We start from the raw sequence: 17,216 nt of genomic DNA, 5'->3' as shown, positions 1-17,216 counted from the left end.
TTTTGTTATTGGGTTAATAGTTTGCTAAGGCTATACATTGTATATAATGACTGCTGTTTTGAAAGACCCCATTGAGTAAAATGAATGCATTTTTATGAATAAAATCCAATTTCAGCTTCACTCTGAGAGTCTTCTTTAGTCAGGTGAGGTTTCACACTGCTGTAAACCCTGAACTCACAGGCTTGGATATATCTCATCCAGTTCCAGGAATCTTGGGCTGCACAAGGATTTCTCAGCCATGGGTCTCAGGGCTATACAGGGGGATGGCACCTTGTATGCAGATGGAATAGCCTACTCCATGTAAACCCACTATATAATAGAAAAACTAGACATATTGTATGCTTGACATCATATATTTAGCTGCCAGTAAGTGTGGTACACTGTACACACATGTTCACGAAAACATCATGTACACCAAATTAAAGGGAAAAACAAGTATTTGCTCTAGGCCTCTCTGAAATAAGAATATTCATTAAAATTGTATAAAACAAATCAGAAAATGAAACGAAATCTGCCTCTAGTTTTTCTGAAATATAACATGAATGATAACCGAGAAGAAGAGATAATTTCCTGCAAGACATGTTGGGATATTTTGTGGTGTTTTTCTTTATTCTTATGGGTGTTTGGCCACCATGTACATGCAATTCCCACAGAGACCATGTGAGGGCAAATTCCACCTGGAATTTAAGTTAGAGAGGTTTGTTAGCTGTCCTGTGGGTCTTCTGAGACAGCAATGAGTACTCTTCATGGATGAGCCATCTCTCCAGTCCCTGCAATTGACCTTGTCCTCCAGCCATGTGTGCTGTCTTAGGTGGATTGGATCACTCCCAACCAAAAGTTTCTTGAAACCTGTCGGGACAGTCATGCTAACTGTCTTAGGCTGCCACACATCCATGCAGGGCTCTCATAGGTTCAAGATCCTGCCCCAGTATCACTCACTGTCAGACTGGCACAGATTTGCTAGATCTCTTCTAGGTTGACAACATGTATTAAGACTGTCTGATGAAATGTAGAATTGAGAAGACTGTCCTGGAGTGAAGGTGTGATGAGGAATCCCTCTTGATGGTCCAGATAAGCAATGTTGGGAGGAACTTCATGACTAAGTGGAGTGGGTGGAGCCTGCATCAGGGGCCACATGTCTCTGGTTCAGAGTGATTCTGTGCAAGACTAAAAACAGGAGGAGGTAGTTGATGCTGCACTTTTATCACAGTAGATCTCAGATTATATTGAGAAAGTTCTTTCAAATGACTGATTGACTCTTGTGAAGCTCCTCTGGAATAGATCTGACTCCTGAGACTGAGAGTGAAGTAGAGAGTTAATGTTTAAAGGATGTTATCCCATGGGTCTCCAGACTGGAGTTGTCACATCAAGGGTAAAAAGAACATTGTGTCCTCTGGTCTTCATCGGTGGGGCTGTGCCAGGTCTTGGCCCACAGAAGCCAAGACATCTGGTTTTTCATTCCTCACTTAAGCTAGAATCTCTCCATCTCATATAATTACTTGTTTAATTAGATTACTGTGTGTTCGTTTGAGAAATTTCAGACTTGTGTTATTTTACTTTCTTGCCCAGAAGCTATAGAAACCTAGTAGGCCAGCATCAAAGCATCATCTAAAAAGCAGAGTAAGGGAATGTGACCATGTGGAATTTATAAGTGAGATAAGGCTGTTGTTAAGCCCAAACTACTCTAAAAGTCCTATACCTGTCTGGTGCATTGGTCAGGGTTTTATGGGGTAACAGAATGAATTTCTATAGATACAAAAGGCTATATTTTAGAATGACTTAGATGCTGTGGTCCAGCTAATTGAACATTGGCTGGCTATAATGGCAAAGTCCTCGAATCCAGGAGTTGCTCAGTCCACTATGCTTGATGTCTCAGCCCATCAGCAGTATAGTCTGGAATCCCAAGGAAGTTGGCTCCAATGCCAGTGAAGGCATGGACTTGCTAGCAAGGTGAGAGAAAGCAGGTAAAGAGCAAAGTTCCCTTCCTCCATTTCGTTATATGGGCTTCCAGCACAAGGCCTGGCTGAGATTACAGGCGGGATTTTGGGGCTCAAAACATCTGAGTTATAGGTGTTTCTTTCCTCGTCAATATCCAGATTAAAAGAGTATCTCCCTAATGCAAAGATCACGACTACATGTGGATCTTCTCTCTTTAAATTAAGCAAAAGTACATTACAGGCATGCCCCTCCATTTTGGGGTTTTAGTTAATTCCAGATGTAATAAATGTGACAAACAAAAATAGATATCACATCTGCACCCTTGTCAACTTGACACACAATTATATCTTTTTATGTCATGATTAATTTCCAAATGTAATACAATAACCATGTCTAAATATTGCCTAAATATGATATAATTATTGCAAGTACAACACAAAGACATTATGTATTATACCAGCTCAAAATTATGTCTAACATGATTTAATTATTCCTTGTAGTTGGAGTTTTCCTCTGTCTACCCAGCTCCTGCAGCTGCTCATAACCAAGTAAACACACAGAGACTTAAAAACTGTATGGCTGTGGCAGGCTTCTTATTATCTAGTTCTTATATCTTAAATTAACCCATTTTTTATTAATGTATAAGTTGCCACGTGGCTTGTGGCTTACAGGTACTTTACATCTTACTTCTCATGGTGGCGATGGCTTCTCTTGACTCAGCCTTCCACTCCCAGCATTTTCCTCTCTGCTTATCCTGCCTATACTATACTTCCTACCTGGCTACTGTCCAATCAGCGTTTTATTTATCAATTACTCAGAGGAACACATTTACAGCATACAGAAAGACATCCCCAGCAATCCCTTACAACTGCAAACACATAAAATTAGAATAAGTGGCAATGTCCCTGGAGGGACATTCTTTTAGTATCTCAAATTTAAATATGATAGCCATCAATATTCTCCCTCTTTTGGAATAAATTTGGTTTTATTTATTTGTTTATTTTTGTTTTTACATCCTAACCAAAATTTCCCCTCTGTCCTCTCCTCTCAGTCCCTACCCTACCCTCCAAACTTCCTGCTCCACATCCATTCCTCCTTCTTTTTTTTCTCTTCAGAAATGGGCAGGCCTCCTGTGCATATCTGCCTGTCATGTTATAACAAGTTGTGGTGAGACTAGGCATGACTTCTTACATTAAGGCTTACATTATCTTTGAGAAGCAACAATTTTCCACATGAGCTCATGGTGCCTCTTTACCATGGCCACAGTCACCAATGCAACAGCAAGGACTCTCCCAAGCACCACTGTCTCCTCCCTACTTCCCCTTTCTATTTGTGTAATATGTAGTTTATTTCATCTGGAGTCTGTGCTGTGTGTTGGTGTCTGTGCCCATTTCACTTGGAAAGTGCCAATGTTCCTCAGAATATACTTGAGATGTAAGAGAAGCACAATAAATACAGTCCTCTATCAATATCCACATGTTATTTTTATTCAGAAAGGCTGAGCATAATCTAAGGCAGATTACAAATACAAAATAGCTTCAGTCAAACCTCCACTCAAAAGTATCCCCTGCTTCAACCCTAAAGAGAAACAGGTACCAACAGTCCCAGAATATCAATGTAACCAGGCTTAACTCTATCATAAAAACTGCCTGGACACAGCCACACCCTTAAAGTACCCCAGGCCAACATGGCCCCTGAAAAGGCCCATGCTAAGCATCTACAGTGAAAGTAGACCAGGATTAACCATTAAACCATAATGTCAAGACAGAAGTATTCCAAGGCCTAAGGATGAACCTGGTGAAGACCAGAAATAACGCCTACATTAGCAATGGCTTCCCTCACCCAGAAAGGCCAGTGACCAACACTAGGAATGAAAAGGCCAAACCTGACCTAAAAGAGGCCTTCACCAAAACCTGAAGCTGCATAAGCTCTGGTTCAGAGGAAAAACAGAGGTATCCCTGGGCCAGTCCATTAAATGGAAGAGCCAAGGGCAGAGGATAAGAAGGAAAAGTAACAAAATGAAATGAAACAAACAGAAAAGAAAAGAACACCCATGCCTAACCATGACCCTGAAGAAGGCTGGCCCCATCCAAGAGGGAAATGAGTTCTACCCTATTCCTCAGAAGAAAAAGACCTGGCTCAAAGAAAGAAAAGGAGAGTATCCATGCCCCAACTTTACCTGGACTGAAGCCAGGGCCTTCACCAAGATGAGAATTTGCCTGAGCACACCTCTGACCCTGAAGAAAACTGGGCCAAACTAAGGAAGGACTTGGGCCCAGACCAATCCCTCAAATGAAAGAGGCCGGGGGCAAAGCAGGAAAAGGAGAATGCAAGAGTGCTAATACTTACCCTGACAAAAGCATGAACCAAAACAGGGAGAGAGGACGACCTGGGACATTCTCCAAGGACCAAATGAAGAAGCAGGTCTGGGGCAAATATTGACTGGGTAGAATTCAGAGCTCATACAAAACTCATAGAACAAGCCAGGCAAAATCAAAAGTGGAAATGTTACAGGCCAACAATGGACCTTCATGAAGATAAACCACAAACTTTTAAATCAAGGGAGCTCCTGCCAACCCAATAAGAGATACGTAGTCAGACTTAATGTTGACCCTAGGAAGCACAGTTTGAAGAAACAATTTAAATGGAACCTGCTCCAACCACAATGGAGAACTCTTCGTAGGCTAAACACTGATATCAAGTAGCCAAGGACCAAGCCCTGTGTGAAAGGTGTCCAGGCAATCCAAGAGAGGAAATATCCTGACCATAAACTGCTATCAGTGGAGACCTGCAGCCTACTGAGCAAGAATTAAACTCAGAAGCCCTGAACTTTGAGGATGCGTGGGCAGAATATTCTCTTCTTCGTCCAACACCATAACCAAAAGGGAGCCAGAAACACCATGTTCTCAATGGAGCTGATGGCTGCCTTACAGATGAAAGCAAATAGACATCATTAACATATTTGCTAGTTAGAGGGAACCTTGAGGCACACTGATCCCAGACCTCAATTTCACTTGATGTTTTACAGCCAATCAAGGCCTCAAAAGAGGCACAGAGAAGAATGTTTATTGAAGATCTTAGTCTCACAGACTTCATGTACAGATATAAGTTGACATCCTGAGTACCAACTGTGTGGATCACATACATTCCATTTACACTTGTCATCTTCAGTACATGCAAGCCAGGATGTGCCACTCACCATTATGATTCAAGCTCTCATCTGAGTAACCAATGAATATGAACATAGCATAATACAAATGGTGTTATACTGCATGATGTATGGGTCTGATAAAACTCTAAATCTTGACTTCAGCTGATATTTTTAGGAACACACAAGTCTCAAAATTAACATAGGAATAACCCTTCCTACCAAGAAGCTCAGACTAACCCAAAATCTGCTCCAATAATTCTTTTCTACTTCTTTTAACAGAAACATGGTCCATAATGTTCCTCTTTTCTTGCAAGATTTCAGAGAGATGAACTTAATATAAAATATTATGTCAATTGTGGAAATTATTTCTCAAAGAAGGATCCCATTGTATTAGTTTTTAAAGTCCCAGGATGATGTGTAATGCCAATCACCAAAGCATTAACAAATACAGACTTTTCTCACATATTGTCAGAGTTCCTCCCATATTTGATTTTTCTTATTCTGACTTTTCTTGGTTAACATTCTGGAGTGACCCACCTCATCCTCACTTCTCAACTGCAGGCACTTCCACATATCATTTCATCAACTTGCTGCATCTCCTCCTTCCTTAAAGAATTCCAGATTAATCATTGAGTGGGGTGTCCTCGTCCTGGTGAGCTCAATGCTAGCAACCCCCCTACTAAGTCTGTTATCTTTATAAAAATAACATCCCCCTAAGACAAACATGATCAGTTCAGTACATTCTAGGTAAGTCTGATGACGTCAGACATTGGTAGTCTTAAGTCCCCCATTTCCCTCTGACTTTTCTCTAAAGTATGTCCTTAAAAGTCAGGCGATGGGGATTTAGCTCAGTGGTAGAGTGCTTGTCTAGCAAGCACAAGGCCTTAGGCTTGGTCCTCAGCACTGAAAAAAAAGTGGTCTAAATTTTATCTTCAAAGTATCTAGCCTGTTGCACATTCCTGACCCAGAGACTCTTGCCTCTCCATTACAATAATCCATATCACCATGCGATAACTCAGCCTGTTTTGTCACAACCTTTCTGTATCATCTCCTGTAGCCAGGATTCCTTGTTCCTTTTCTAGAGTTCTACACAAAACCTGGAGCATTCATTTAAAAAGATTCTTGGGGATCTTGAATGCCAGGGCTCCCTGGATAACCAGTATTTGTCCCACCTCACCTCATATATCAGCCTAAAGTAAAAGTGGGACCACTGAGAGACAATTGGAAGGGAACTAAATTTGAGGGTTATTTCTGGTTCCCAGAAATAACAAATCCTAGAATTGTCCAGATTCAAAGGGCTTCAGATGCTGAAAGAAAAAATCCAGAGTTCTTCACCCATAACTAGTTCTCTGACCAATATGGGAAAAAAAGGACAAATGTTCTGAGTCCATTCTGCCTTCAGTAGACACAATAACTATTATATTGTATAGCCTGAAATACTGTATATACTCTATTTTTATACCAATTTATCTATCTTTCCATCAGCAATCTCCATTCTTCAATCCATCTATCCATCTATCTACCTCCATCCATACTAACTTCCATCTATCCATCCATGCATCCATCTTCTCCTACTACTACTCTTCCTCTTCTATTTCTCCTTCTTCTTGCTCTTCCCTTATTCATCCAGAATATTACAATCAATTTTACCTCCCTAAGTTTTTACAGGGCCTTATAAATTGCTAGTTACATTATAACAATTAAAACTTTCTTTGTGGGTTTTATTATCCATATTTTCCCACCCGAAACCTTTGTAATCCATATCCTCCCCCGCACCTGCTGAAATGTGACATTCCTTAGATCTCTGACACTGCGACACTAAAAGTCTTGTGCAAAAGTGTTAAAAAATGCAACTGTGCTTAAAACCAGCTAAAAACCTACATCTAAATCTTGATACTTTAATAACTTGCAAACACATCATCTTAGTTTGTTTTTTATGACAAATGTAATTTAGATATAATGAATTCAATGAGTTGATATATTCAGTGTTTATTAGTTCTCTGCCATGAAGTTCATAAAAAAGTTTTCTCACTAAATAAATTTTTGTCTAGAGGTAAAATCCATAGTGTTTTCTAAATGGAAATGGAAAGATGTACACAAAGCCAGGAAACACAGTTAATCATAAGTCAGAAGTTTTATGGAAGATAAAAAATGAAGATCATTTATGAAACTGCTGTATTCATTAAAATTACTTAGGCCAAAATTCAGTACAATTGTATACAATTAGGATGTAATTCTCTGTTTGGAATAAATGCGATAGAAGATGTCACATAGTTCAACCTTTTATACAGAGAAAAGGAAAATCCATGCTAGAACTTGCATTTGAGAGCCTTAAAATGGCCTACAAAAAGAGGCTTAGTCTTAGTCAGGGACTAATCTGTCTCTCAACTGCTTGAATTACAAAAGACTTTCAAAAGGTCAGTGGAACCTCCTGCCAAAGCTTGGCTCATGGGATTGTAGGCTATGAGAACAGATGAGATCAATCTGAGTGCTATAGAAGTGGGAAAGTAGGTCATGCACTTACTTACACCTCCTTGAAATACAGGCTATGTAATCTAATGAAATCTGAGAGAGATTATTTCTGATGGACTGGCTCACAGGAAGCATTGGGGATGCTTGGTTATCACAAGCAGAGGGAAGATGATGAAGGAAGGATGGGGTTTTCCTGATAAAATACATGTGAGAGAAGCAGTGCTTTATGGCCAATTCACTGGGCATGATGGAACACTGGGCTGTGCTTACAGAAGAGGTCAAACATAAAATGGTTGATTCACCAGGGACTTCAGGACTGGTGTTTGCGATTAGTGCCTTTGCAGAGCTCCATGGGAGAATGTGATCTTGTAGAAACAAACATTTTAAGGAAAGGGTAAAGTGTTGTGTAACAGTTTTCCTTTTTATGACATGAAATAGTTTTCTATTATTTTTGAGATTGTAATTACATTATTTTCTCTTTTATCCTTTAAAACACTCCCTACACGCTTCCTTGCTCTATTTCTAATTAATGACTTCTATGTTCATTAATTGTTGCTACATGCTTATACATATATATGTGTATGAAAAAAATATATATCTATATAGTTATATTTCCTAAATGTAAACCAATTATTCTGAATATCTAGCATATATATTTTCAGAAATGACCCTTTGATATTGAGTATCGAACTGGTGTACTCTTCCCTGGGCAGGAATATTTCATTAATTCTCAGAATGTTCTATGAAAAAAGAGAAGAGGTTCATAATTCCAGCAATTAAATCATGGCTGGGAAAGTTTAAACTTACAGGAATTACAAGGCCCTTCCACTTCCAAGGTTAAATGGGTGATTACTAAGGAGAACTGAAGAAAGGAGACTCTCTCTGTCCCATTCAGCTGCAAACAAGTCATGCAGCCACATTCAGAGTTCTAGTCCTCATGAGTCATCCATTCTAATGTGAGCCTTTGTGATGTCACACATTAGAGTTATTCATATTCCTATAGGTAATCCCATACCTATACTCCTATATTAACCTCAATAAACTCATTAATTTGAGGGAATAGGAATCACAGTCTTCCCTGGGAGGCAGAGAGATAAAGAAAGGGGAACTGATAAGTATTACAAATGGCCAACTTCGAAAAGAGCTTCCATCCTGCCTCGGAGTTCCCATTTGGACAAGAGAGCTCCCATCTGGACAAGAGAGAGAGACTTCCTGAATCTGTCAGCTCTGTCTGAACCAAGTGCACTGATAAGACCAAGAATAAACCACAAGGAGATGGGCAGATGTCAAGGCAGAAGTACATACAACAAAATGAAGAGCAATACAGCATCACCAGAACCTAGCCCGCCTCCAACATCTAGACCTGAACATCAAAAATTGGAAGAAGCAGAACACAGCCTTATGAATAACATCATGAAGAAGATAGAGACTTGTGTAGAGGAAAAGACAAAAAATAAGAAGAAGGCTATAAACAACTAGAGGAAAGAACAAACAAATTAGAAGAAAACAATAAAGTCCTGGAAGAAAACAATAATATCCAGGAAGAAAACAATAAAATACTGAAAGAAAATCATGAAAAAGCAATGAAACAAATGAAGGAAACAGTCCAAGACCTGAAAAGAGAAATGGAAAAAATGAAGAAGACACAAACAGAGGGAATGCTGGAAATAGAAAATCTGAGTAAACGATCAGGAACTTCAGATGCAAGTATAACCAACAGAATGCAAGAGATGGAAGAGAGGATCTTTGGCGTTGATACAGTAGAAGATTCATCAGTCAAAGAAAACACTAAAGCCAACAAAGTCATGAACCAAAATGTCCAAGAAATTTGGGACACCATGAAAAGACCAAACCTATTAATAATAGGGATAAAAGAAGGAAAAGAATACCAACTCAAAGGCACAGAAAAACAAAAAACCCAGGTTGGCCAAAAGAATCCTGTACAATAAAACAACCTCTGGTGGCATCATGATCCCTGACTTCAAGCTCTACTATAGAGCTACAGTAATAAAAACAGCTTGGTATTGGCATAAAAACCGACATGTGGACTAATGGAATCGAATTGAAGACCCTGATATTAACCCGCACACTGATGAACATATAATTTTTGACATAGAAGCCAAAAGTGTACAATGGAAAAAAGAAAGCATCTTCAACAAATGGTGCTGGCATAACTGGATATCAACATGTAGAAGGTTGCAAATAGATCCATATCTGTCACAATGCACAAAATTTAAGTCCAAGTGGATCAAGGACCTCAACATAAATCCAGCTACTCTGAACCTGCTAGAGGAGAAAGTAGGAAGTACTCTTGAATGTATTGGCATAGGAGATCACTTCCTAAATATAACACCAGTAGCACAGACACTGAGAGAAACAATCAAGCAATGGGACCTCTTGAAACTGAGAAGCTTTTGTAGAGCAAAGGATACGGTCAACAAGGCAAAGCGGTAGCCTACAGAATGGGAAAAGGTCTTCACCAACCCCACATCTGACATAGGACTGATATCCAGAATATATAAGGAACATAAAAAGTTAGACATTGAAACGACCAACAGTCCAATTAAGAAATGGGCTATAGAACTAAACAGAGAATTCTCAACAGAGGAAACTCAAATGGCTGAAAGACATTTAAGGAATTGCTCAACATCCCTAATCATCAGGGAAATGCAAATCAAAACAACTCTGAGATACCACCTTATGCCTGTCAGAATGGCTAAGATCAAAAACACTGAAGACACTTTATGCTGGAGAGGATCTGGAACTAGGGGAACTCTCCTCCACTGCTGGAGGCAATGCAAGCTTGTACAACCACTTTGGAAATCAATATGGTGCTTTCTTACAAAATTGGGAATCATTCTCCCCCGAGATCCAGCTATACTACTCTTGGGCAAATACCCAAGAAATGCTTAATCATACCACAAGAGCACTTGCTCAGCTATGTTCATATCAGCATTGTTTGTAATAGCCAAAACCTGAAAACAACCTAGATGCCCTTCAACTGAAGAATGGATAAATAAATTGTGGCACATATACACAATGGAATACTACTCAGCAGAGAAAAACAATGACATCATGAGGTTTGCAGGCAAATGGATGGATCTAGAAAAAAATCATCCTGAGTGAGGTAACCCAGACTCAGAAAGACAAATATGGTATGTACTCACTCATAGGAGGATACTAGAGGTGGAACAAGGATGACTGGACTGCTACTCACATCGCCAGGGAGGCTACCTAGAAAACAGGACCCCAAGAAAGACACAATGATCACTCAATGACTGAGAAATGGCTGAGATCTACCAAAACAACCTGGCCATGAGTGGGAGTAATGAAGGGCGAGAGTCCAGGGAAAGAGCCTGTAGGAGCAGGAGATCCCAGCTGGATCAAGAACAGAGAGGGAGAACAAGGAATAGGAGACCATGGTAAATGAAGACCACATGAGAAAAGGAAGAAACAAAGTGCTACAGAGGTCCACAGAAATCCACAAAGATGCCTGCACAATAGACTGCTGGCAATGGTCGAGAGACAGCCGGAACTGAACTACTCTGGTGATGGGATAGCCAAACACCCTAATAGTCATGCCAGAAACCCCATTCAAGGACTGAGGAATCTGGATGCAGAGATCCACGGCTAGACCCCGGGTGTAGCTCTGGGAGTCTAATTAGTGAGAAAGAGAAGGGTTTATATGAGTGAGAATTGTTTAAACCAATGTTGGATAAAGCACAGGGACACATAGCCAAATGAATGGAAACACATGAACTATGAACCAAATGCTGAGGGGCCCCCAACTGGATCAGGCCCTCTGAATAGGTGAGACAGTTGATTGGCTTGATCTGTTTGGGAGGCATCTAGGCAGTGGGACCGGGTCCTGTGTTCATTGCATGAGTTGGCTGTTTGAAACCTGGGGCTAATTCAGGGACGCTTGCCTCAGTCTGGGAGGAGGGGACTGGACCTGCCTGGACTGAGTCTACCAGGTCGATCTCAGTCCTCGGGGGAGGCTTTGCCCTGGAGGAGGTGGGTATGGGGGGTGGGCTGGGGGGAAGGGGAGGGGGCAGGAAGGGGGAGAACAAGGGAATCCGTGGCTGATATGTAGAAGTGAATGGTATTGTAAAATAAAATAAAAGGAAAATAAATAAATAGATGATAAATAGATAGATAGATAGATATACATAGATGAAAAGAAAAGAAAAGAAAAAACAAATAGCCAACTTCTAGCTTCCTTTTTATTTTCTGTGCTGAGACAGAGGCTTAGTAGGCTTTGTCTTCCACCAGCAGGCTGCCTCTTCCAGCTGTCTGGTTCAGGACAGATAGGTGTGTTCACAGTCAGTCCTGAACAAGGTCACCTGAAGCTGCAGGTGATCACAGATCTTGAGATTGAGGAATGGCTATGTTATGTCCAAAGGACAGCATGTCACAGCAGTTCCCTCATGCTCAGTCAGGACATTCAGGACCCACTTCCAGGATGTTTCCTATCCTAGTGGAAGTGGTTGATCTACAGGTCCCATTTAGGAATGAGCATTCATGGTCATTTCAACATTTTGAAGTTATGAGGCTGTGCATTTGCTGCTGCAAACCACAGAAAGAGAACCTCTGGCCAAGACTGAGAGCTGAAGAGATCTATGTGTAAAACAAAATATTTACAAAGCAGTTGCTACTACACTAAGTAACAATAGTAGCATCATCTAAAGGGCTATGACCTGTCAAGCCAGTATCTTTTGACCAGGTACACAGTACCAGGTACTAATTACTTCCTATAGAGCAGGCCTCACCAGATCAGAAGGAAGTTAATTATGCAATAACACTCATGCCACTATTACAGCAGTGATTTTCTCATATTCTATATGCTACCACTTAAATTATATTTTCTTATGCTGAAATAAAAAGTCTTAATTTCATGAGATCCTATTTGTTGATTTTTGGTCTCATTTACTATTGGACGAGATTCCTATTCAGGAAATCCTTACCTGTGCTTAGCAGTGGGAATATTTTCTCTACTATGTCCTTTGGCATTTTCAGGGTATCATGTCTACGGCACATTTGGTGCAGAGCTTATGTATGGTAGAAGATAGAGAGCAGAGTTTCATTTTCAGCATGATGAAAACAATTTTTCACAATCAGCATATCTTAGTATCACAAATGCCAACAAATATGTGAAATACAAATATGGGTGCAAAGTTAAACTAGGTACTCACAAGCACATTCTCCTTACCAAATGGACCACTTTGAGGTAACCAGCCATGCAGTAATATGAGGTTAAGCTCTTACTACTAAGAATAATACATGGCAACCATTTCAATTAGAATAAACTGTCAGCAGGACTTATAGCCTGGCTCAAATACTATAGATTCTGTGGTCATTTTCTTGGGTCCTCAGACCCATTTGTCACATTAGTAAAATAATATTCAGATTACCCCATAATTCCAGCTTTAAGTGTCTTTTAAATGTTACATTTTTCACCAAATCTAATTTTTTAAATGCTGCAAAGGAGGTGGAACAAGAACATATACGCTATGTTCATTGTAAACTAAAACATTCCAGGTACTGTGGATGCTGTAACGATGGTAATGAATGAAAATTTAACATAAACATGCCCACTGTACCACTCCTGGGAATGAGCTCAGAGAACCACCATTATATGAATGACTAAAGACCACACAATATCCATAGATAATGCAAGATAATTCAAACTAAAAATTATAAAAAAAAAGTTGTATGATTCTCAAGAAAATTGTTCCAACTATGTATCATCAAGTTTAGAAATAGACAACTCTCCAAAAACAATTAACACATATCTTCTCTCATAAATGGAATCTAGAAAAATAGGAAAAAAGGTTAAAAACTTTGAGGAAGTGTGAGGGGAAATATTTTAAATGGAGGGAGTATAACTGGGAAACAAGGTGGTGTACAGAAACAAATGACTTATTTTATATAATTAAAATGTACAGAATAATAAGATTAATTTTAGAAGTAACAAAACAGAAAAAGAATTACTGATTTGCACAAGGGCTCATATATTTTATACAACTAAACATAATGACTATATTTTTACTATCTTCCAAACTTCTCTTAAGGTTTTTGAATGATGGGGCTAGAGTTGGCCTAGCAGTAAAACACACACTGTACTCTTTCAAAGGACTTGAATTCAGTTCTCATCACCCATCACAGTGACCCAAAATCAAACACCAATATCTCTAGTTCCAGGGAATCTGGAGCCTCTTCTCATCTCTGAGGAAACTGCACTCATGTGTACATACCTACATGTCTAAACACATGTGCAATTTTCAAATCGTTTCATAATTTCTCAGTTTATTTTTATGGACCCAGGGCGGCAGAGAGGCTTGCAACCATGCAGTACATGATGTCAGTTCATCTCCTACTCTCAGTTGTAAGAAAAAAGGATTGTGACCAAACAGAATGTAAGTACTATAAGGTCATTCTGGAACCCTGAACCATAAAAAGATGGTGCCAAGGAAATATAAAATAATTGGATCATGCAAGACACCTGAGTTATACAGAGTTGATACAAGTAAATATGCATAAAATTTAAACTTTATAAGGATTTTCTTAGCATTTCATTAGTTTCAGTCACTGAAAGGTACAGTGTGCATAAATTCCATCACCATATTGTCATCCATCATGTGTATTTAATTAAGAGAGGTTTACAAAAGTCTTGAATTCCACCATAACAAAAGACAGAAATTTTGGCACAAATAATCTGTAAAATATAAACTATTATTGGCTCAGCTGATATAACGCACAATGGATGAGCTCCAGAGGTCTGGCAGCTTTCTGGCATGTTTAGCAAGGAAGGAGCTCTGAGTTTAGTAGCTCTGAGGCCTTCAGTGCCTGAAAAGCAGCTATTATTTTTTTTTAAAAGATGTCTAAATAACAAGCTAGGTGAGGAGATAAACAGAATGATAAACTGAACGCAAAACCAGACACAAAAGAAATTTTAACAGAAACAGTGAACTTAAAACAATCAAGATAGAAGACTCAAACTAACCATGTAACTGCATTAAACACAAAGTTCTAAATGGGAGAAATCACCAGAGAAGATAAACAACCACACAGGATTTCACTCTATGATGAATAGAAACAAATGTATGGGCAGAGTGTCAGAGTAATGAGGCAGGAAAGGCAGAATTCTTAAAAAGACCCTAGTATCCATGCTGCTACCAAAGTAACTGCTGAACAGTAAGTTTTACTAGGGAAAGTATCTATTCTGAATAACACAAATATAATATACATGTGTGTGATGAAAAGGGATCAATTTTTCAGGCAGACAGAATACTCCACTTGAAAAGTATTTAACTAAGAATCCTCCAACCTGGATGAGAAAGTGGATGGAAACTGACAAATCCACAATGAAAGTTGGAGATGGGAGTCGACAGAACAAAAGGTGGGAAAATCCAATAGCTTCACTTGCAAATGTTCATTGTGTAACGGGACGTTGGTCAGGTTCAAGGCCCCTGGCTTCAGTACACCATCAATACATGACCTGCATGATACACAGCTGCTTCCAATGCCACTAAGATGATGGAGAGCTGACGGAGAGGTGATGGAGAGGTTATGGAGAGGTGATGGACAGGTGGGGAAGACGGGGGTTGGGGGTGGGCAACGTGCTTTACTGTTTTCTTCTTTTTTATTATTGTTTATTTTTATCTTATTTTTATTCCTTTTTTGCTTTCCTTTGTGGCAGGATTCTACAAGAGGTCGGGGCAGATATGGAGAGGCTGGGAGAGGAGTGGGATAAGAGTATATGGTATGAAATTCCCAAAGAATCAATAAAAAATATAATGCATAGGTAAAAAATTGACTTTCACTTTCTACCATTTGTTGATATGAACTAAACAATAAGAAGTTGTCAAATGAATGAGGTTTTACACTTTTAAAGAACATGACCATATTGAATAATTCAGTGCAATTTTGACATAGGGACAGAAGTTCCTATATAACAAGGCTTCAAGATGTTGTATTTGGAATAGAAACTTCCATTTAACCCCTGATATATCCACATGATAAGATTTGGTAATAAGAAAATTTTAAATTATAACCAAATTAAGTTCTTTTACTGTAAAAAGAGAAAAGAAAGAATGAAAAGCAGTGAAAGTCATTAAGGACAAGGAGAACATGAACACTGCTGTCAATCAATTTCACCTGACAGACATTTACAGAACACCTCCTCAAATGACAGCTTAAGACAGCATTTCCAGAACACACAAGTCACTTTTCAACATACTCCACGTTACAAGCTACTAAACAGGTTTAAATAAACATAAAAAACCTGATATACAGTGATGTGTGCAATCTGACTACAGGGAAATTAAAACACAAGTTAGTAACAGAACAGTATCTTGATAATCCCCAATAAATAAAAATTAAACATTTCATTCTTAAAATAATAAGTAGATTAAAAGAGAAAGTCACCGTGAAAGTAAAAGTATCAAAGTGGAAATAAAACATAACAAAATTTCTGGAATAAGCTAAACCATGATTAGAAAAACTAAAATATTAAATGACTTTATATGAAAGTGAATACATTTGGATTTTGTTTGTATGTTCTACAATTAGATCTCACTCTGTAGCATAGCCCAGTGTATCCAGAGCTACGTGTGTGACCCACACTGTTCTCAAACTCATGGAATCCTGATTCCCAAGGGCTTGGATTATAGATATGAAATATTTAACACCTGACTTAAGTAGATTTGTAATCTGTGACATAAATTTTATATAAATACTAAAAACAAAGTGATTAAGAAGCCCCTAGTCAATTTTTAAAATTCAATTGACAAATAAACATGACAAAGATAAGAAAAAGATGTATGTCTATACAACACTGATAAATCTCTAAGCACACAAGCAAAGAAAAATGAAAGATTATTAAAGTTACTCACATAAGGAATGAGAAAGTGGATATTGCTGATCCCACAGGCACTAAGATGAAGTAAAGAAATATGTTAAGCCCATAATAATCTGGATGAAAGCCTATAATTTTTTTCAGAACTGCATCCTGCCATCCTGGATCTTCACTAAGGGCATCTTAGCCTCATGAGGACTGGGCTGTGAGGAGTCGCCAGGCTCTGAGAAATGGCCTCACTAGACCTGGTCTAAGAGGAGACTGCTGTCAAGAAGTCAGGTTTGTCTTCACCTCAGTCTCCCCAAAACCGGGTCTGTGAGGAAGTCCAGACTCTGAGGAGACCCTGAGCCTGGCCACCCTGGCCTGGGACTGCCCTCAGCATATGAACTCCACAGACCCCCTCCACAACGGCTCAGCAGCTCCTCAGCATTTCCTTAACGTCCTCAAGTCTGAGCATGCTCAATGCCCCAGGCAGGAAGACCAAGGTGGAATGGGGGAGGTTTAGAGTCTCTGCCCGGATGCTCATTGGGCCAGAGGGCTTCAGGGGCGGGCTTAAGCCTCACATGCCATTTATGATTGGATGGGTTGCATGTGGCTCTATTTGGAGGCTGGCATTTTCTGGTGGGATGTGGCTTTGGTGGGAAAGGTCTGCAGTGTTTCAAAGGGACAGATATTGTAGAGCCCCTCAACTGGGGTCTGTACATCTCAGACTTCCAGCTCAGCACAGGACAAGTGGGACACTCATAAGTTACAGAGAGAGGCCTTGTTGTCAGAGCTGCACATCTACCATCCCATAGT

The 17,216-nt window shown here is 39.4% G+C and overlaps 1 long non-coding RNA gene across 2 annotated transcripts; it reads right to left on the bottom strand.

Annotated features, from left to right (window-relative positions):
* Positions 1–334: 334 nt before the first annotated feature.
* LOC143270515 (uncharacterized) lies at positions 335–16,854 on the bottom strand. Of its 2 annotated transcripts, none has more exons than XR_013047699.1 (2): positions 16,456–16,854; positions 335–1,296 (listed from the first exon to the last, which is right to left on the bottom strand). It is a non-coding gene; the product is annotated as an uncharacterized LOC143270515 (long non-coding RNA). The 2 variants fall into 2 exon arrangements; XR_013047698.1 differs by lacking the exon at positions 16,456–16,854 and adding an exon at positions 8,369–11,816.
* Positions 16,855–17,216: the final 362 nt, after the last annotated feature.

Source organism: Peromyscus maniculatus, chromosome 23, assembly GCF_049852395.1.
Source record: "Peromyscus maniculatus bairdii isolate BWxNUB_F1_BW_parent chromosome 23, HU_Pman_BW_mat_3.1, whole genome shotgun sequence".
Taxonomy (NCBI): domain Eukaryota; kingdom Metazoa; phylum Chordata; class Mammalia; order Rodentia; family Cricetidae; genus Peromyscus; species Peromyscus maniculatus.
This window is presented reverse-complemented; position numbering and strand designations above follow the sequence as displayed.